Source organism: Crocodylus siamensis, chromosome 15 (assembly GCF_052110815.1).
Source record: "Crocodylus siamensis isolate JL-2025a chromosome 15, ASM5211081v1, whole genome shotgun sequence".
Lineage (NCBI taxonomy): Eukaryota > Metazoa > Chordata > Crocodylia > Crocodylidae > Crocodylus > Crocodylus siamensis.
Genome location: NC_143409.1, coordinates 47381120 through 47401617, shown reverse-complemented (window position 1 = coordinate 47401617; position 20498 = coordinate 47381120). Strand labels below are relative to the sequence as shown.

At 47.6% G+C, this 20498-nt stretch overlaps 1 long non-coding RNA gene across 1 annotated transcript; it reads left to right on the top strand.

The window, feature by feature from the left end:
* The first annotated feature begins 3796 nt into the window (after positions 1–3796).
* On the top strand, positions 3797–11663 carry LOC149852607 (uncharacterized). Its single transcript, XR_016439469.1, has 3 exons — positions 3797–4326; positions 10447–10598; positions 10685–11663. It is a non-coding gene; the product is annotated as an uncharacterized LOC149852607 (long non-coding RNA).
* The last annotated feature ends 8835 nt before the right edge of the window (positions 11664–20498 follow it).

The window sequence follows — 20498 nt, the reverse complement described above, 5'->3', positions numbered from 1 at the left end:
GGAAAGTGTGGGTCCCTTACTGAATGAGGGAGGCAACCTCGTGACAGAGGATGCAGAAAAAGCTGAAGTGCTCAATGCCTTTTTCACCTCAGTCTTCACAGTCAAGCGCAGCTCCCACACTACTGCACTGGCAGCACAGTTTGGAAAGGAGATGAGCAGCTCTCAGTGGTGAAAGAACAGGTTAGGGATTACATAGAAAATCTGGATAGGTAGAAGTCTATGGGGCTGGGTGGGATGCACCCAAGGGGGCTGAGGGAGTTGGCTGATGAGACTGAAGAGCCACTGGCCATTATCTCTGAAAACTCATGGTGATCAGGAGAGGTCCCAGATGATTGGAAAAGGGCAAACATAGGGCCCATTTTTAAGAAAGGGAAGGAGGAGGATCCAGGGAACTACAGACCAGTCCTCCTCACCTCAGTGCTTGGAAAAATCATGGAGCAGATCCTCAAGGGATCCATTTCTGAGCACTTGGAGGAGAAGAAGGTGATCAGGAACAGTCAGCATGGATTCGCCAGAGGCAAGTCATGCCTGACCAACATGATTGCTTTCTCTGATGAGGTGACTGGCTCTGCCGATGTGGGGAGAGCAGTGGCTGTGGTGTAACTTGATTTTAGCAAGGCTTTTGATACGGTTTCCCACAACATGGTTGCAGGCAAGCTAAGGAAGTACAGGTTGGATGAATGCACTGTAAGGTGGATAGAAAGCTGGCTGGAGCATCGGGCACAGGCTGTAGTAATCAATGGCTCGATGTCTAGTTGGCAGCCAGTATCAAGTGAAGTGCTCCAGGAGTGGTCCTGGGGCCAGTTTTGTTCACTGTCTTCATCTGTGACCTGGAAGATGGCATAGAGTACACCCTCAGCAAATTTGCAGATGAAACCAAGCTGGGACAGGATAACAGATATACTGGAGGGTAGGGCTAGTATGCAAAGTGATGCCATAGATAATCATTTGTATAGGACAGTTTGGATAGAGGGAAACCTGCCTCAGGCAGGAGAGGACTAGATGACCTCTGGCTGTCCCTCCCAGCTGTACTCCAGCACTGCAAAATGCAACTGCAACATCTAATGGAGATGCCCTCAGGGACTGTCACTCATACTTGGCTACAGGGATCCTCACTTTCTACCTCTATGAAGGCAGCATGGTTTAGGTCAGTGTGAAAAAAGTGAAAAACTACTTTTCAGTAGAAGAGTGGAAGGAAAAGCTGTCATCCAGCTCCTGGGCTCTGGCTCAAATTTGCTTTGGACAGTGGTCACACCTATAACAGAGGGGCAGTGCCTGGGATGGGCTGATCCTCCTGCTGATATATAGACATCATAACACTGCTCTGCTCTTCTGCTCAGTGTCAAACCAATTGTCAAATTAGGGATCGGGATTTCTCCCTTACATTAGACTGGCAAGGACAGCAGGAGGTGTGTTCCTCTTCTTTGGCTCCTCTGTGCATATATTCAATAACTCCTCTCTCCTTGCAATGCCAATGCCCTCATGTCCCCTTCTTTCACCTCTGCCATTTTCTAGGGTTGTCCTCTTTGGTCTGGTTCTTGTACTTGTTCTATATGAAAGTTTGCAGTGGGTCATTGTTAGGAAACTTTGGGGAAAGAGGTGCCTGGGAATGGACTAAACTGGATGGCCTTAGGGGCCCCTCCAGACCTATGTTCCTAGCTGCCCCTACTTGCAGTGTATTGGAAATGTGGCTCTTTCTTTAAGAGCAGACTCTATTCTCACTTGATTGGATTTGGAATTGCTCCAACATCCTGTATGGGGATCCCTTCACTTTCCAGCCAGGGAAACTGCAAGAGGAAACTGCATATATCAATTTGGAAGGAAAAAAAAGGACTGTTTAATCCTGGAAGAAATAGTTCTAGTAAACCCTGCAGCTAGCTTATAACTGTAATTCATTGTGAAACTTAATATTTTCCATTTTGAATGAATATTTTAGTCCATTTTAATACATGGGAGTTGTCTCTTGGAGGATAGGACACAGGACAAAACTTCTAAGCAGGATCAATCAGGGAGGTGAATTTCAGCTTCTTGACACAAATGTACCTGAATGTGCTGTTTTATTTACCCTCCAACAGACACCGTTCTTCACAGTTAATTTAATAATACAAAGATGAGATGATCCCATGATAGTTTGTTTCAGTCTTTATTCAAAGATTGCATTATTTGTGTGTTCAAAATGAACTGCATTCAAATCCATTTTGTTACAGATTGGTTGGTCAGATCAGACAAACAAAAATATTCCTTCTTGCATTGAAGTTAGACGTAGATTTGGAGCAAAAGAGCTTCCTTTGTTTGGAATGAAGGAAGGAGCCAAAGGTTTCTGACTCTAGTGTCACGTGCTTATTTTCCTCTTTTCCTCTCTTAACTGCATTTCTCAAGCTCTGACTGTCAAGCTAAATACTGTGAAATGTATCCCTGAAAGTAGCAGAAGAAACCATATCTCCACAGTGAATTGAACTAGAAACCTCATGTTTTACTAGTTGTGAACTCCATGAAAATTAGTGAGTAGAAAAAGAGGTACCTGGTGAATTGGCAACAGAAGGCAGGTGTAGATGACACGAGATTTCCCATTTGCACTGACACAACTGCAGTTGTGTTTGCATGACTGGGATTTCCCGCTGCTCTAAAAGTCTTTGTGGCGCATTAAACACTACTCAGATATATTTTATTTTGCGGCGCTCCCATTTACATCGCCGTATCTACGGACTCGTGTCATTCAAACAGGAATCCGCTCAAACACTTGTAATCACCGCCCTTTGCCACCAGGGGGCAGTGCGCTCGCTCTGCAGTTCCGGCCTTTGGCCACCGGGGGCCGCCGTCATTTCCTGCCGGTAGTTTTACTCGTTTTGGCTCCTGCTCCCCCCCGCCCCCCCCGGGCTTCCGCAGGGACGGAGACAGGGCCCGCTGCGGGGCGGGAGGGGCCGGGGCCTGTGCTCGCGGGGCGGAGCGGGCAGGAGCTGCTGCCCCGGGGGAAGGAAGGGGAAGGGGGGCGGTGGCCAGCCCCAGCCCTGTGCTGCGTCCGTGTATCGGTTTGGGAGGGAAAAAAAGGACTGTTTAATCCTGGAAGGAAAGGCTGAGGATAAACCCTGCAGCTAGTTTATAATGGCAATTAGTTGTGAAATATAATATTTTACACTCTGAATGGGACCCTGGATGGGTTGTGGGACAGTCAGGTCCCAGCAGCTCTCTGGGGGGGGAGGGGGGCGGGCGTGCACGTGGCCCCTCCCCTTGCCCTTCACCTGCAGTCTTTCCAGCAGAGGGCAGGGGCGCGCATGTGCATGCACACTCGGCCCCCAGTATAATTTTTTCTCCTTCCGCCTATGCTGAGATTTGACGTCACTTTGATAAACGAGGTCTGTATGGATTTAATGAAATGACAGTTTCCATCTAGTCCTTCCACATGTTGCCCCACTTGTGTCCAGCATCACTCTGGTCTTCCCTGGCTGTTGCTTGAGGCAGGTGCTCCTCATCCAAGAGCCCTTTTACAGCCGCATTTGCTCAGGTATGTTCTCACCCCGATTTCTCTTTCTTTCAGTGGAGAAGAGCTGTGATCTAGCCAGGTAATGAAAGTTCAGACTGTAGTGTATGCATTGTGTAATGTAATGTGTTGTGTGGACAGGAAATGTAACGAGTACATAGCAGAAGGGGAGCGACCCTGCAGAGCCCTGCAGGCTGTGATGCTGAACTACAAATCCCAGAGGCCTCTGGAAGCAGGAAGAGGAGTGGTGAGCGGTGATGAGCAACCCTGCAGAGTCCTGAACTACAAATCCCACTTTGGTTTATAAAAGGGAGAAAACCCCTTTTGGCTGTGGTGCTCCTGCCTGAGTATGTATATTGACACTATATTGAATCAATGGTCAATGCTCTCTTTCCCTGGGACTTCTGTTCCCGTTTTCCTTTCCAGACAAGTTCTTCGGCTCACTAAGAGTTAGTGGCAGGAAACACTTTTTACTAACATCAAAGGACTGAAAACTCTTAGGTCCAGACTTTTTTGGAGAAATCTAAAAGTCTCCCCCACGCTCCCAACACTTTCTGGACGTATAAGTGCTCGTGTCTGAGCATGTGCAGCAGGCTGCGCCCTGCCCAGGAAGCTGCTCTTCCTTTCACTTCCCAAGGTAAGAAATGCTGCAAGATGACAATGCATATAGAAGTTTGAAATTTTAAAAACTGGACAGAAACGCTACAATTAAACCCTGTAGCTCTTTTACTGTGGGAATTCGATGTGGATCTAGCTGACATTGTGAAAAACTTCTGCCAACTTGAGAAAACCGAAGCCATGTTTCGGAGGCAGATCACAGCACAGCACTGCTCAGCAGGATCAGCCAGGTAGGTGAACTTCGCTTGATCAAGAAACATTCAGGAGACCTTTTATACCCTCAAAAACATCCCATTTTTAGGTTATGTAATAATACAGAGATTAGATGATCCTACTGGTGGGATAAGTCATGTTACAAGTGATGAATTAGAATATTTTTCACAGTTTTTAATAAAGGACAGAAAGTTTTATTGGAGTATCTTTAGGCAAGAGTAAATTTTTTAAACAATTTTTCATGAAAGCTTTTCAACATAATGGACTTTTCTTTATTTTAATTTTTTATCGACTCTTTTTCCAATTGTCTTAGAAACAATTCACAACATATATTTTTGTGTGGTCACAAATGAAATGGAAATTAAAACAAAACAGAACAAAAATGTTCCTAAAGGTTTGGGTTTTTTTTCTCCTTTAAGAATCAATAGAGAGTAAACAGTAAAAATATTATAAGTTGGAAATACATATATGCTGAATTGGGACCAATATTTGAAGACACTATAACTTGTTTGACTTAATCAAATTCCATGTAGTAAATGTGGGGGCTGGCTTGCAGGGATAATGATGATCTAGCTTCAGGGGAGATTTGATGACCTATTGGTGGGATAAGTCTGTTACAAGTGTGAATTAGAGTATTCTTCACAGTTTTTACATAAAGGACAGAAAGTAGAATTGGAGTATCTTAAGGGAGACTAAACATTTTAAAGCATTATTCAAGAGAGCTTTTCAACAAATGGACATTTCTTTATTTTAATTTTTTATGAACATTTTCCAATTGTTTTAGAAAGCAATTCATAACATAAATGTTTGTGTTGTCAGAGAATTAAATGGAAATGAAACACAAACAAAAAGGTGACAGAATTCAGATTTTACACCCCATTATTTTTAGGCAAGTCCTATGAGGTCTGGAGCCCTGACTCATGCTTTTTTGAAGACTTGGTGTTGCAGGTCCATGCGGGGGCTTCTCCCAAGAACCCACAGAAGTTTGTGAAGGGCTCGGGCAGAGGGCAGGCAGCTCTGTGGGTTGCCCCTTCTCTGTGGTGGGGTAGAGATCCAGACCTGCCCCTGGGTATTATATCGTCTCCATCTGAAAGAAGGCAGTTCCTGCACAGCACAAGAAACAGCTGCTCAAAATTCAAGAGCCTGATGCAGTGATTGTTTCCCAGACTTACTTAAATGTGAAAGCAATTCAGGGTCTGTCTACACAGCAGTTTGTGGTAGAGCATGAAGTTACCAGGTCTAGCTTTAAATAAGTTAGCTTGAGTACTGGGAATAGTGTAGCCACATCAGTGTGCAGATTACTCTGCTACTTGGTTAGCCTGAAGAAACACTGCTTTGGGCTTCACTTTCACTGACTTTCACCAATTATTTGTCTACACTCTGGGGAGCTGTCATGACCACAGCTGTGAAGACATAGCTGTAGTGATAGCACCCGCTAGTGGAGATGGTGGCAACTGAATCCACCTGGTTTACTAATCTAACTGAATCTAACTACATCTCCCTGGCAACTGAATTTCCCTACAGTTTATCTATATTCAGAGTTGTCACATAGTGGATTTAAGTATTATTATAATTGTGATTCTATAATGGCAAAAAGTGAAGTAGAATGACATTTAGATTCATACTCATAAAAGAGACACTTATGTGCCACTTACTTGTCTATGAGGCAAAACAGGATTTTGCCCTGTGTACTGTTGTTTCGTAACTCCTATAAAAACTGTGAAAATGTCATTTTGAGTCAACTTAAGAACAGTATTATAATAGAGATTGCCAAGGGCATGTATCTGGAAGGGGGAACCTTAAGTTTCCCAGCTTCCAGAGTCACACCCCAGAGATCCTGGAAGCACATGTCTGGAAGCAGGGAAAGCCATGCAGGCACTGAGGTTGAGGGGCCGGATCCTGCGTGGAAAATCCTGGGGCACACAAGGCTGTTACCGGAAACCCAGAGACCTTCTGCCTGAGGTGGCTGGAGAGTGCGGGAACCTCCAGGCTGACTGCTTTCCCACCATCAAGAAAATAGATGTCCACCACAATAAAGCAGCACAAATTACTACTACGTTTTGTGGCAAACACATTGTAGTGTGACATAGAGTACGGATGCCTATTTGCTTTTGCTTTGTGCCACCATAAAAATGTTTATGGCATCAGAAAGGCAACAAAAGCTGATGTCTGTATTGCTGTGCAGGATTGAATGGACACCTGGCAGAAGCCTGTGCCCAGTTTTACACAGCAGTGGACAGCCTTCTCAAACATATATGCCTTAAGCCAATGTCAAATGGGTTTCCCTTTTGATTGACTGAAAGTTAAAACACTCAGTGTAGGTCTTCTGTTCAGGGGGAGTAATTCCAGAATAACCATTCCCAGTAAACTCTACATGTCCCTTATTCTGAAGTAAGAATATCCTCAGAGGAAATAATCAGAAACACTTTGAATTTATAATCTTCATAGTTGATAGGGTTGGAAGGGACCTAAGCAGATCATCAAGTCCAACCCCCTGCCATGGCAGGAAAGGATGCTGGGGTCAAATGACCCTGGCTGGGTGGCTGTCTAGCCTCCTTTTGAGGACCCCCAGGGTAGGGGTGAGCACCACCTCCCTTGGAAGTTGGTTCCAGCTCCCAGCTATGAAGTAGCTAGCGCCTCCTGATGTCTAGCCTGAATCTACTCTCAGTCAACTTATGGCCGTTGTTCCTTTTTACCCCTGGTAGTGCTCGGGGGAACGGGGACTCTCCCATTGCCTGCTGGTCTCCCTTGGCCGGTTCATAGATGGCCACCAGATCCCCGATCAGCCTTCTTTTGTGTAGGCTGAACAGGTTCAGGTCCTGTAGCCTCTCCTTGTAAGGCCTGCCCTGCTGCCCCCTGATCATGCGAGTGGCCTCCTCTGGACCCTCTCCATGTTGTCCACATCCCTCCTGATGTGTGGTGCCCAGAACTGGACACAGTACTCCAGCTGAGGCCTGACCAATGTCTCATAGAGGGGGAGGATCACCTCCTTGGATCTGCCTGTGATGCATCTATGGATCCATGACAACTTGTGGTTAACCTTCCTGACTGCGTCCCCACATTGGTGGCTCATGTTCATCTTGGAATCAATGATGACTCCAAGATCCTTTTCTGCCTCTGCTCTGAGGAGAAGGGAGTTCCCCAGCCTGTAGGTATGGTGCTGGTTCTTCCTCCCCAGGTGCAGCACCTTGCACTTGTCCATATTGAAACCCATCCTATTCTCATCTGCCCACCTCTGTAACCTGTCCAGATCTAGTTGTAGCCTGTCCCTCTCATCTAGCGTGCTCACTTCTCCCCACATCTTAGTGTCATCTGTGAACTTGAAGAAGGTGGTTTTCACCCCCTCGTCCGATGAAGACATTGAACAGTGCTGGCCTGAGGACTGAGCCCTGGGGGACCCCACTGCCCACATCTCTCCAGGTCAAAAATGACCCGTCCACCACCACTCTCTGGGTGTGGCCCTCCAGCCAATTTGTGACCCATCTGACTATGTACGTGTCAAAACCATAGTCACCTAATTTTTTAATGAGGATGGGATGAGAGACGGTGTTGAAGGTCTTCCTAAAGTCCAGAAAGACGACGTCCACCTTGACACCTGCGTCCAAGGCTTTTGTGACCTGGTCGTAGAAGCTAACCCAGTTGGTCTGACAGGACCTGCCTCTAATGATCCCATGTTGATTGTCCCTAAGCATAATCTCCTCTGCTGGCCCCTTGCAGATGTCCTCCTGGATAATTTTCTCAAAGAGCTTCCCCAAGACCAAGGTAAGACTAATGGACCTATAGTTTCCTGGGTCCTCTTTCCTCCCTTTTTTCCCTCCCTTTTTTAGAAAATGGGAACCACAGTGGCCCTTTTCCAGTCCTCTGGCACCTCACCAGAGCACCACGAGTGCTCGTAAAGCTGTGCCAGGGGTCCTGCAATGACCTCTGCTAATTACCTAAGCACTCTGGGGTGGAGATCATCAGGACCTGATGATTTGAACACATCTTGTCCCTCCAGAAGTTCCCTGACTAGGTCCTCGCTGACCCTGGGCCTGGATGCACCTCCCCTGGGTCCGTCCAGGCTTCCAGTGGGGGGGATGTCCCTGTCCTTGCTCAGAAAAATGGAAGCAAAGAATCTGTTAAAGAGATTAAATTTGTCGCCTGGTGCTACCACCAGGTTACCAAGCATGTCCTGCAGTGGCCCCACATTACTTGGTACCTTCATTTTACCCCCTATGTATTTAAAAAAAGGACTTCTTGTTATGTTATTCTATATTAATTTCCACTCATTCCGTTTTGTCAAAACCAGAACTTGCCTTTCCATGGCCAAGCTCAGTAACCAAATATCTCAGCAGTTTTTTCTAATGAGTCTTTGTTTCCCATCAGTTATCCCACCAGACTGTCTAACACTAGGATCCTGGGATATTTAGCGACCCTGGGATAATTACATCATTGTCTGTAAGTGAAACTCCTTTAGGCTTCTTGGCCTGTTGAAAATAGTGAAGGATTGTGAAACTGTTGGAAACTCTCAGACATGCCAAAATGCTATCTCCACACTGCAGAGCGTACAGCTCATTATGCAGTACTGACCAACACGCCCCACTTTTGCCACATCTATTTATGCAGCTGTCGCTGGTAGGTGTTGTAAGGCTTTGGGGACCTCTTCGTCACTGCCTTGCCCCCAGCAAAGACAGGGTGAAACCCTATCCCAGCGCCACTTAGATGGTCTGGGCACTGCCCCTTTTCTCCCCTGCCATATCTTCGGTGTTATTTGTTGGGGAGGCAGTTCCCTGATGCGGGGCGCAGAGGGGTTTCAACCCTGGGGGTGTCTTTGTGGGGCTGCAAACCTCCCCTTTACCCCACCCTTACCACACCTTCGGCTTGGGTTGATGCTGTTCCCTGCAGATCTTCCCCACACTGCCCACCTTGCAAGGGCTGGGTCTTCTGGACCATGAACCTTCAGGGATTCACCCCTGGTCTTTGGGCTGATTTTCCCCTCTTCAAGAAAATAAACTTGCCCCTGATGGGGTCATCTGTAACTCAGCTGAAAACACCAGTGCCTGCCAGAGGAGCTCCCGAGATTGTCTCTCTCTCTCGGGGCTCCTTTCTGTCCCCTCCCAGGGGACTTGTTCATACTGTCCCCTCTAACAGGCGCCCTTGTGCCCTGTCCCTACCAGTTGTTTTGGCGTCCCTGCCCTGGTGCCCGGCTGACCCTGAGGCTCTGTCATCTTGCTCCCTCTCGCCGGCATCACTCCTCTCCCCTTTTAGGGGGCTCATGGTTCCCTGTGCTATGCCCCATCTGGAGCTGTTCGAGGATGGTTGAGGGTCTGCCCTCAGCCCCGGTTCGGGAGCTCCTAGTCAGAGCCCTGCTGCTCCCCAGTGGTGTCCCACCTGATTGCTGCATCTCAGTGGGGCTCCTTGTCTCCTGCCGACCCCAGAGCCTGCCTCCTGCCTCGCTGGTCGGGGTCTCCAGGTAGACAGCTGACTCTTTCTTTGGGAAGCTGAGGTTAGAGCTGGAGCCTCCCAGCTCTGGAGCCGACGTCCTCCAGCTGGTGTCATGCCCCTTCTCCCTGGCTCGCCGCCAGCTGTTTCCCCAGCCGCCTTTTGAGCAGCCAATACACAGGCTCAGGCAGCTAGGAAACTGCTGAGCCTGCGCCTGTGCCTGCATCCATGCCCCGATCTCCTCCCAGCTGCCGCCCATCTCTGCTCCTGCGGGTGAGTGCCTTGGCGCTCTGATTAGGGGTCCGGCCACAATGGGGGGATTCCTGTTTCCCCTCTCACAGCAGTACTCTGATGATCTTGAAGAGGACAAATCTCATGTTACCTTGAACAGGTATATTGGCATGTAACTGTATCTGGACCTATGTTTTCTTTTTTAACAGAGCACAGTATTATAATTCTAGATGTCATTCATTTAATATGCTCTAAAATGTAATGAAAACTCATCACCTGACTCACCACATGATTTTTCGTTTAGAGGAAAAGGGAGGGAGTTATCAGGGATAACCCTGGAATTTCTGTTTCAGCGACTATTTTAATTGTGCACTTTCACAAGTTTATTCAAGCCAAGATTGTTCCCCTTGCATACTGGTACAGGCTATCCTCCTGCTATCTCATCCAGTACACAAAGGTGGTAACCAGCGCTGTATGTTCTCCAGGTGAATACTTTTCTGCCTTCCCTTTGTGCTTTTGGATCAAGTTTCAGTGAAGAAGATGCCTTCCTCATTGTGCCAAATCTCCAGAGTCTCCACATCGCTGCCTGGTTTTCTCACATTCTACATTACATCTCATATTTGCAAGGTGGAATCAGGTAGGTGTCTGCTCCATATGAATGTGTGTTCTGCTGCTGCTGAAAGGTTTGTTCAGTTCTTTATTGACACGTTGTACCAATTCTAGTCTTTTATGGAAAAGAAATGAGAAGTTCCAGACTGCATCAACATCATTGTGTGGGAAGAAACTGTAACTATTTTATATTATTTAGCATATATTTTATATTATTTTCCCTTTTCTGTATAACTGCCGCGCGGCACTCTCACATTTATGTAACCTTGAAGTCTTGACTGTTAATCAAAATGAACGCTTTGTACTTTTCTCCGCTGGCATTAAGCTACACATGCGCATTCTGTAAATTTCATTTCTTATCTAGAAGTGTCGTTTCTGCAGAAATGAAACTTATGTAGAAAATCTGCCTAACAATTATTATGTAAAAGAAAATTATCCTATCTCTGTATATTATAGTTAGTGTCATAGAGGCAGTCCAATGAACATCTATAAAAGAGGCAAAAAAGCAGGAAGCAGCAGAGACGACAACTGGAAAACTCTGTGGGCCCGATCACCCCACAGACCGGTTCTCAGCCTCCCCGCCTGGGCGTACCCCAGCGAAGACAAAGGCCTTGGAAATCCAACAACTGACAACGATTCACCGTGTTACAGTATTGCATTGTATTTCCCATTCATGAGCCATTGACCAGTTCTGGGACTTAAGGAGCTGGCAGCCGCACCTAGCTTTGGACTAGCTCCACTGTTGGAACGCAAGGGCTGGCTCTGGAACCCCGTGAACCAACGGACACCCTATAGATTAAGAGACACTAACAGCTTACTCTAAGTCATCTACTTGTGCCAACTCGGCGAACCTTGAGGGCGGCTGAGAGCTACCTCAATCCCGCCCCACAAGCCGCGCGCTCGCACGACTCTGCAAAGCCCGCGGCTCCCCTAAGCGGTGCCGGAGCCGCTAGCCCGGCATTTCGCCACAGAAACAATAAATACATCTAACATAAAAAGTTTTCCTCTTTCTCCCCAGGCATATAGAAGAATAGCTCTTTATATATTGCCTGATCATATTTCCACATTTCTGTGTGCTTCTGTGTTCCTCATTACCACACTATCCTAACATCCTCCTTCTCCTCATTCCACTGGCTTTTCAAAACCAAGATTGAGGAAGAAAATTCTCTTTTACATGACATTTCAATGATTTGACATTTGCACCTAATCCCAAAATGTATTTAAAACATCAAGGCCCATAATAAATTTTATGGGATACAATGTTCAGAAACTGCCCAGTGAAAAATGTTGACATTTCTGTGACAAGAAAACACATACGTTGTACTTATTCAGGATAGTCTATCCTTTTACAGACACTGACTATCTTATGTTGGGCAGTCAGCTGCAGTTCAAGTTGCTCAGCCCTTTCTAGTTTAAACCTGTGTTTTCAGTTATTTGTCACTTTACCAGACCAGGCTGAAATTCTGCAAGGTGGGTATGCATCTCATGTTGAGTATCTCAGATTTCTCTTTTTACCTCTGAGCTTATTTTGGGAAGTTTTGGGTACATTTTACAGCCCTGTTTACAGTTGTTGGACCTGATCAGCCAATCACTGCCATTATGGGGGAAGCAATCGTATTGCCATGCTGCCTGTCCCCCAACATGAGCGCTAAGGACATGGAAGTGAGGTGGTTCCAGTCTGACTTCACAAATTATGTTCATCTGTACCGTGATGGGAGAGATCAGTTTGGACGACAGATGCCAGAATACAAGCGAAGGACAGCGTTTTGGAAACATGACCTTACAGATGGAAATGTTTCATAGTTGATGCTGTCAGAAGGGACCTGAGCAGATCATCAACTCTGACCCCCTGCCATGGCAGGAAAGAGTACTGGGGTCAAACGACCCCGGCAAGGTATTCATCTAGCCTTCTCTTAAAGACCCCCAGGGTAGGAGCCAGCACCACTTCTCTTGGACATTGGTTCCAGATCCTAGCTGCCCTGACAGTGAAGTAGCACCTCCTGATGTCTAGCCTAAATCTACCCTCTGCCAGCTTGTGACCATTATTTCTAGTTACTCCTGGCAGTGCTTGGGGGAGCAGGGACTCCCCCAATGCCTGCTGGTCCCCTCTGACTAGGGCCACTAGATCCCCCCTCAGCCTTCTCTTGTGGAGGCTGAACAGGTTCATGTCCTGTAGCTTTTTCTCATAGGGCCTGCCGTGCTGTCCCCTGATCAGGCAAGTGGCCTCCTCTGGACCGTCTCCATGTTGTACATGTTTCCTGGAGTATTCTCAATATTGGGTCTTCAGATGAAGGGCAATACATCTGCCTTGTTAATGGTGGTATTACTTATGAAGAAGCTGTAATAGAACAGAAGGTAGTGGAGCAGTGGCTTGTATCAGTTTATCTCTGCCTGGTTTTCAGGTTTTTTCTCTTTCCTAATATGCTAAATTCATGGAACCTATGTATGAATTATTTTACAGTTAGACACTGTATTTCAATTTTATACAGCCATTTTCTTGTTTTAGAAACATTTTAATTTTTGTCAATATTTTAATAATCTTAGGCACCATATGGAAAACAGTTAATTTTTCATTGCTTTTGGTTTCTCAGTGTTTAGGACCTTCTAATTTCCAGCCTAAATTTATTCACATCCAACTTATATCCATTTTTTCCTTGGACCAGCATTGTTTTTAGTCTAAATAGAGCTTTTTCATTCATTATATTTACTTACCAATATATTTACAGATAGCAAAGATATCCCTTTCTGCCTCTGTTTTGCTAGACTGAAAAAACTCAGATGTTCTCCTAAGATAAACCTTCTCTTTTGAAATCCCAAACCTCAGTTACACTCTTAATTTGCTTATTTTTCCATTTAATCTGAACCCTGTCAACTTGCAGTCAGTCGTTTCCGAAGATTATTTTCAGTGACCAGCCCTCCTTAGCAAAACCTTGTGACCATTTGGCCTCCAGAAAGACAAGACTTTAACCTATGATCTGTACCTGCTTTCCAATTTTGGACATGGAATTAATATACACCTGCAGTCTCCTTAATTACCACCACTCAGTCATGGGGGGCAACCTCCTCCCCTTCTCCTTCCAGCCTTTACCCTATCTTTACAGATGGCTTATTTTTATAATCTATTAACTTTTGTCTGCTTTCCTTTGTTCAGATGTCATTGTTTCATGGAAACTTTTGAAGCTGAACTGAACCAGTTCTTTTGTGGACTGGAATCATGTCAATTGGTTGGGATTTATGTTCCTATGACATTTACACTTCTGGGATGGGAGGATTTCTTATCCCCTTCCTTTCACCTAATTTAGAGTTTTCACTGATGAGGCTGTTTTGTTTTCACATCTAAGAGACTTGAACATAAACATCTATTATAAAACAATATTCAATATATTTAGTTACATTAATCATTACTATAAGATAAAGCAATAATATTTGTTATTAGCTCAGCTCTGAGCTTTAGTTTAAAAACCCCTGCTGCCATTTTTCAGCACAGGAAGACTGTAGACGTGATGCTGGAGGCCAGCAGACTCAATTAATTGAATCTGCTCCAATGCACTGTAATTACAGCATGTTGGAACATGTTCTCTGCATGTGTATAGGAGCCCTCAGTGTGTTCAATGATTCACCTCATAAATAGAAATATTTTTCCTTTGCTGCTGCTACATGGCAGTGTTATTTTGCCTTCCTCAGAACCACTGGGTGTTGATTTTGACCAGTGGGTGCCAATAGTCTGCTGGGGCTTAAACCCAGAAGATGCTGTGGTCTTGCCCAAGGTCAGACCACTTGACACATTTGGAGTCAAGAAGGAATTTTACACCCTGGTTAATTAGTATGGACTGTGGAGGATTTATCTTCATCTGTCACGGGGGGCATGGCCCCCCTCCTTGAGTTTCTCAAGCAGAATATAACTGCAGGCTACCATCCCTGCAGTTTTCACCCTGCTGCACCTTAACACACACACAGTGTCATCTATGTCATGAGTTTTCCTTGTCAGCAGTTTGAGGTGCAGCTTCCCAGAACCCCCTCCACCTATCTCCTTGAAACTTGGCAGGCTTTGTGGCCCTAGCAAGAGCTACCAACCCTGCAGTTTTCACCCCACTGTGGCTGAACACACATAGGTGACATGAGTTTTGCTCTCTGGACTTTGAGGTGCAGTTTCCTGGAAACCTCTGTACTTATCACCTTGAACCTTGGCATGCATCATACCCTCAGCAGAGAATACCATCCCTGCATGTTTCATCTGAATCAGCCAAAAGACAACAAAATTATAGTTATTTCATTGCTTCCCCATTATACTCTGGCCAAATCTGCGAATTGGCTCTGGATCTTCCAAAGCGATTTGGCTGAATCAAATTTGAAAAATGATTTGGATCTCCAAATTGAATCTCTGGCATCTGAATCTGAATCAAATAGTTCCCTATTTGTGGAGGCCTACAATTTAGGGCTTTTTGTCTTGTAGTTGTCTCAGGGTTGACTATAGGGTTTTTTTTAAACAGACTAGACAATGGGTTTGTATAGGACACTGTGGATAGAGAAGATCCTACCTCCAACAGGGGGCTGCACTAGAGACCCTCTCGAGGTCCCTTCCAGCCCTGCCTTTCTGTGGGTACCTATGCACATGCCCAGTACCTGCTCCTCTGCTTTGTAATTCGAATGCTCCCGCAGCCTCCGTGTCACATGTATTCAGAGTCCCCGAGTTTCAAAATGGTGGCAAGGGCACTTTAATTAAAGCTCGCCCAACAAGCTTTAGTTAAAGCGCCACCACCGCCATTTTGAAGCACAACACACTGAGCACTTAAGACCTTGTGAGACACTAATTAAACACCCTGCCCCTTCCTACCCACCCACCGTGGAGCACGTGTAAAGATGACCCATGATTGTACAATATACACAACAATTGTACCACCTTGCCTGTGGCATAGATGTGGCTATGGTTTAAAAGTGGTTATAATGGTACTAGCAAACTGCCTGTCAAGTATGATGGTGTGGTGGGCGGGGATGGGCCCTGGGTCCCTTCCTCCCCCAACTTTGGTTTGACCCTGCTTCATCCCCCTAACCCCCCTCCCCTACTTTGGGTCCGACTCCACCCCCCTGCTTCGGGTCTGACCATATTCCCCGCTCGCTCCCTGCACCACTTTGGGTCTGACCCAGCTCTTCAGTTTGGATCTGACCCTGCTCCCCCCGATTTGTTTCAGACACCATCCGTATCCCCCTTGCTTCAGGTCCAAGCCCACTCCCCACCTCCCCCCTTCAGGTCTAGCCCTGCCCCCCCAGTATGGATCTGAGCCTGGCCCCCCCCATACTCCCTGCTTTGGGTCTGAACCAGCTCCCCTCTCCTCCCTTCCCCTCCCCCCTGCTTCAGGTCTGACCCTGCTTCCCCTCTGCTTCAGATCCAACCCCATATGCCCTCACCCCCCTGTTTCAGTTCAACCCCGCTCCCCACTCCATCCCACCCTGCTTCGAGTCTGACCCTGCTCCCATGTTTTGGGTCCAACCCACCTGCCTCAGGGCCCCCCCTGCCCCCCCTTCCCACCAGTTCTTGTCCAAACCCGCTCCTCTCTCCCTTCCCCTCCACTAAGGCTCCTACTCCACCCCTCCCCTGTTCAGATGCAGTCCAGCTCCCCCGCTGCCCCCCATTTCAGTCTGACCCCACTTCCCTTCCTCGCCCTGTTTGGGTCCTATTCCATGCCCCTTCAGTTCCCACCCCCAACTCTGGTTTGGGTCTGACACCGCCCACCTGGCTTTGCGTAGTACCACGCTCCCCCCACTCCACCATAGTTCAGGTCTGACACCGCTCCCCCATCCCTCCTCACGACTACGGTTCCTACCCTGCCCCCCAGTTCAGGTCTGACCCTGCCCTTCCTCCTCCCCAGTTTGGGTCCAAACCCATCCCTCCTGCTTTGGGTCCACCCCCACGCCCCTCCTCTGGTCCAGATCCGACCCTTCTTCTCACTTCTCCCACTGCACTTCAGATCTAACCCTACCCCGCTCCCCTCCCTTCAGGTCTAACCCTGCTCCACCCCTCCATCCCACTTCAGGTCTAACACCGCTCCCCCCCATTCGGGTCCATCCCCAGTGCCCTACTCCCCCCCTGCCCTTTGGGTCTGAACCCACTCCCCACCATGCCCCCTTCGGGTGTGACCCATTGCCTCTGGTAGGGCTCCAACAATGCACCCCAGACCCCCTTTCAGGTCTGATCCCGTTTCTCCCTGCCCCCGCTTTTGGTTTCACTGAGCTTCCCCCCCACTCTCCCCACTTCTGCTCTGACCCTGCTTCCTCCCCCCATTTTTGGTCTGACCCCACTCCCTCCCCCGCACTAAGGGTCCTACCCCACCCCCACTCCCCAAACTGTTCATATGTGATCCCGCTCTCCCCTCCCCTCCAAGGTGTCTTTGGATAGTGAGGCTCCCTGGACACTGCAACTTATAGAGCGACCAAGCAGCACCTAGAGGTTTGACATTGCATTGATGGATGAGGTCTATATGAATTTATTGACATGAAAGGACAGTGTCCCAGCGAGTCCTTCCACATGTTGCCCCATCTGTGTCCAGCATCACTCTGGTCATTCCTGGCTTTTGTTTGGGCCAGATGCTCCTCATCCAAGAATCCTTTTACAGCTGCATTTGTTCAGATAAATACCACTATTTCTCTTTGTTTCAGGGTGGAAAAGAGCTGTGATCTGTCCAGGTAATTAAAGTTCATATTGAATCAATGCTCTCTTCCTGTTATTTCAATTCTCTTTGTTTCCTTTCCAGTCAAATTCTTAGGCTCACTAATAGTTTGTAGCAAGAAGTGCTTTTTATTAAGGTCAAAGAACTCAAAATCTCCTATGGCCAGATTTTTTTTGAAGGAACCTAAAAGTCCCCACTGCACAGCACTTTCTGTTTCCCCTTGTGAGTGGAAATGGCAGGTTGTAATCATATAAGTGCTAATTCCTCTTTTGCACAGGTAGAAATACTATTTCCCCTGGCAGCCTGGGCATGTAACTATACCTGTGTTGTCTGACCATGTGCAGCAGGCTGGGTATTGGCAAGGGAGGTGAACTGCTACATATGTGTGTCTGTTCTGGACATGTTTTGGTGTTTAAACTTTGAGATTGAGAGAGAGCCAGAAATCTTCTGGAAGGGCTGGATGTTTTTAAATCTGCAAGCCCTGATGCCCTCCACCCACGGGTGTTGAGAGAGCTGGCGGGGGTCATTGCTGTGCCCTTGACCCAGCTGTATGAGCAATTGTGTTCCACGAGCCAGGTGCCTGGAGATTGGAAACTAGCTAATGTAGTTCCCATTTATAAGAAAGGGAGAAAGGAGGACCCAGGAAACTATAGGCCCATAAGCCTCACATCGGTCTTGAGGAAAATCCTTGAAATAATTATCAAGGATCACATCTGTGAGGGGCCAGCAGGGGAGATCATGCCCAGGGGAAATCAGCATGGGTTCATCAAAGGCAGGTCCTGCAGACCAACCTGATTGCCTTTTATGACCAGGTAACTAAATCCCGGGATGATGGAGTTGCTGTGGACATAGTCTTTCTGGACTTTAAGAAGGCCTTTGACACAGTCTCTCACCCCATTAATAAATCGAGTGACTGTGGCATTGATGCCTACACAGTTGGATGGGCCCAAAATTGGCTGATGGGGCGCACCTAGAGAGTGGTGGTGGACGGGTCATACTTGACCTGGAGGGATGTGGGCAGTGGGGTCCCCCAGGGCTCGGACCTGGGGCCCACACTGTTCAACATCTTCCTCAGTGACTTGGACGAGGGGGTGGAAAACATGTGGTCCAAGTTTGCCGATGACACCAAGATGTGGGGGGAGGTAGGCACACTCAAAGGGAGAGAGAGGCTGCAATTAGTTTTAGACAGACTACAGAAGTGGGCGGATGGTAATAGGATGGGGTTCAACGTAGATAAATGCAGGGTGCTGCACCTGGGGAGAAGGACTCCACAGCATACATACAGGCTGGGGAGCCTCCCCCATTGTGAGCCCAGAGGCGGAAAGGGATCTTGGAGTCATTATTGACTCCAAGATGAACATGAGCCACCACTGCCAGACCACAGCCAGCAAAGCCAACTGCACCTTGTCGTGCATCCAAAGATGCATCTCAAACTGGTCCAGAGAGGTGATACTCATCCTCTATGCGACATTGATCAGGCCACAATCAGAGCACTGCATCCAGTTCTGGGCACCACACTTTAAGAAGGATGTGGCCTGCCTTGAGAGGGTTCAGGGGGATGCCACCCGCTTGGTTGGAGGGCAGCAGGGCAGGCCTTATGAGGAGAGGCTACGGGACCTGAACCTGTTCAGCCTCAGCAAACGGAGGCTGAGGGAGGATTTGGTGGCTGCCTACAAACTCGTTAGGGGAGATCAGCAGCAAATAGGAAGGGACCTATTCCCCCCAGAAGCACCTGGGGTGACGAGGAACAATGGCCAGAAGCTGCTGGAGAATAGGTTCAGGTGACAGAATAGAAGGAACTATTTCACTGTTAGGGTGGCTAGGATCTGGAACCAACTTCCTAGGGAAGTGATCCTCACTCTTGTGTTGGGTAAATTTAAAAAGAATTTGGACAAACACCTGTCTGGGGTCGTGTGATCCCAGAGTGTGCTCCTGCCAGTGGCGGGGGTTCAGACTAGATGATCTGTTCAGGTCCCTTCTGACCCCAAACTACTATGAAACTATGCGACTAGCAGGCATCAAACAGCACAAGAGGGGGGCAGCACTCTTTTATTTTAGTTCCTACATTTGCCTCCTTAGGACACTTGTTCAGGGAACCAGAGATCTGGGTGCTAGGTGCCCTTTACCCCAAAAGGATTTCTACCTCTTTTTTTCCTGTCTTTCTGATTTGCAAGTACAGTGCTTTAATCATCGTAGCACCATTCATGCATTACCCCAGGTTGCCTTGGTCACTTCTTCTGAAACTGGCCTCCAAACAGTGAGGAGAGATAGAGATGCAGAGCCAGAGAGAAAGAGCAGGCGAGCTGTGTCTGGCTTGGTGAGGTGGCTGCAGCTGCCCAGGAAGGGATAGGGTCCTGTGCTGTAGCCTAGATCTTTGTCCCTAATGAGTCTAAAATCTCTGTTGTGTGACTGTCCAGGAGATGGGTGCAAAATAAGAATGCATTAAATCACTTGCACATTCAAAATATCCTCAGTTTTTGGCTCCTGTGAAGAACTAGTCACTTAGAAGCAGCATCTATCCCGTCTTTGAAAGCTTGCCTGGCCCAAGTAGAGGTTGGTTGGAAGAGGTAATATGAACTTGACAAAGAGGGGAAGTAGTTCAGTAGTAATATGGGCACAATTTTGATGGGAAGCTTTTGTTCATCGATTCATAGATGTAAGGTCAGAAGGGACCTTGTAGATCTTCTAGCCTGACCCCCTGCCCTGGGCAGGAGAGAAAACTGGGCTCAAATGACCCCTGCTAGATAAACGTCTAGCCTCCTCTTAAAGCCCCCCAGGGTAGGAGCCATCACCACTTCCCTTGGAAGTTGGTTCCAGATCCTAGCCGCCCTGACCGTGAAGTAGTACCTTAAGATGTCTAGTCTAAACCTGCTCTCCAGCAACTTATGGCCATTAGTCCTTGTTACTCTGGGAGGTGCTCGGGGGAACAAGGTCTCTCCCAATTCCTTGTTTCCCCCAGTAAGCTTATAGACAGCCACCAGGTCCCCCCTCAGCCTTCTCTTGTGGAGGCTGAACAAGTTCAGGTCCCATAGCCTCTCCTCGTAGGGTCTACCCTGCTGCCCCCTGATCATGCGGGTGGCCCTCCTCTGGACCTTCTTGATGCTGGCCACATCCCTCCTGAAGTGCGGCGCCCAGAACTGGATGCAGTACTCCAACTTCAGCCTGACCAGCGCCGCATAGACGGGGAGGATCACCTCTTTGGCCCTGCTTGTGATGCATCTGTGGATGCAGGACAAGGGGCGGTTAGCCTTACTGACCATGTC